The sequence below is a fragment of the Olea europaea genome, unplaced genomic scaffold (genome assembly GCF_002742605.1).
Source record: "Olea europaea var. sylvestris unplaced genomic scaffold, O_europaea_v1 scaffold10984, whole genome shotgun sequence".
NCBI lineage: Eukaryota > Viridiplantae > Streptophyta > Magnoliopsida > Lamiales > Oleaceae > Olea > Olea europaea.
This window is the reverse complement of record NW_019228349.1, coordinates 1,463-3,153: the sequence shown is the minus strand read 5'-3', so window position 1 is coordinate 3,153 and position 1,691 is coordinate 1,463. Positions and strand designations below refer to the sequence as shown.

At 34.1% G+C, this 1,691-nt stretch overlaps 1 long non-coding RNA gene across 1 annotated transcript; it reads right to left on the bottom strand.

Annotated features, from left to right (window-relative positions):
• Positions 1-540: 540 nt before the first annotated feature.
• LOC111373266 lies at positions 541-1,415 on the bottom strand. Its single transcript, XR_002698928.1, has 2 exons — positions 1,205-1,415; positions 541-755 (listed from the first exon to the last, which is right to left on the bottom strand). It is a non-coding gene; the product is annotated as an uncharacterized LOC111373266 (long non-coding RNA).
• Between the last annotated feature and the right edge of the window lie 276 nt (positions 1,416-1,691).

The window sequence follows — 1,691 nt, the reverse complement described above, 5'->3', positions numbered from 1 at the left end:
AGTTTTGATTAGAGTATCGAACTAGACAAAATATTGAACCCTTCTTTGAGCTCCATTTTTTTTAAAATTGATTTTTACAGAATGTGAAGTTAAAATTATGAAAAAAAACTGGATTCATGTGTAAATATGGAAAAAATATATATATTTTTTGAAAAATGAAACACCCGAATTTATTTTAATTCCAGATGTAGGAGCCAAAGTTGACAGTGAAACTGAAACTGATCTATTATATGGGAACACAGTATACGTAGTTTATATAAAGTTAAAGCAAAAGCATCCCAATATAAGAAGGGTAATTATGCATGTCACTAACGATGATGTCCACGATTCTTTATGAGCGGTGCCAAATGGAATAATTAAGAGTGAATTTCAAACAATGATGTCCACGATTCTTTAATTATGTCCATTAATGGACCCAACTAATCGAGTACCAGCACCTCCAGGGGGAGTTTTCTAACTTTTAACCTTCTAGCTGTTGAACGCCAAATCTGGACGGTTGATGCACCAAACTTAACTACAACTTTTGACTTCAGAGTATCGATTTTTATTATGGAGTTTGTTAGATTATTACCTGCTTCGTCGGCTTTTCTCTGTGCTAATTCGCGATCATCGATGATCTCTTCAACATAAGAAGCTTCATTATTGTTGCAGACCAATCCCTTCAATCCCCTCAGGCTCTTGCTGGGACTGTTGAACAGTGGATTTGAGTTGTTTTCTTGTGGCATTCTTGCCTTAGTTCTCTTCTGACCAAGTTCCTTAATATGACAAATTATAGATCACTTTATAATATAAGTAAATAAATAGAAACTTAAAACTGCAGGCATTCTAGAATGTAAGATTTTCTTCATTAATTATTATAATTATTCGTTCAAAACAATGTTGATAGAGAAGTTCATACTGACTGTGTTCATATATGTCGTGATCTTGATCGCATGCAAAAACACGGATGATATTACATGTATTTCACAGTGATCTCTTACATATACCAAAATCTCAGATGAAATGCGCCTAAATCAAATACTTCGAGTGGGCGGAGAGTAAATCTCTATGCATTTGATCATACTTAAAAAAAAGGTCGAAATTTAGAAATAAAGTGCAAATTTAATAGATTAGAGTCTGGAATGAACTACACGCGACAATTTATAAAGTTAAATTGTTTAAAACTATCTAATACTACACAATTAACACGGTCAAAATGAATTACCTGCTTCTCAACTATTTGAAAAAGGTGAGCGCTGTTCTTGAATTCCGGTGATCGAGAGTGCGGTGGAGAGGGGAAAGAAATATCAGATACAGGATTGGATCTGAACAAGAAAATGGGAACTGAAACGAGCTTCTCGTGACTTTTAGATTAGTCTTCGAGGCTCATTGAATGCAATATAAAGGAGAGAAAATGGGAGTTAATTTGAAGAATCACAGAGAAAATTAAAGGACCTGAAATAGATGTGTCATTGTCTCTGCTTTCTTGGATTGGAGTTGGGCCCAGTAATAAAGACTTTCACGGTGGACTTAACGGAGTTACAACGATTCAATACTAGGCTTAATGAGAATTTTCACGGACTAGAGGAATTAAGGCCCCGTTTGGTATTCCTTTTTGTAAGAATAAGAATGAAAAATTTAGTCGTTATGAAATTCACAGAAGAAATAGAAAGTTATATATGATAATTTGATATGATGGACAACGATCATAT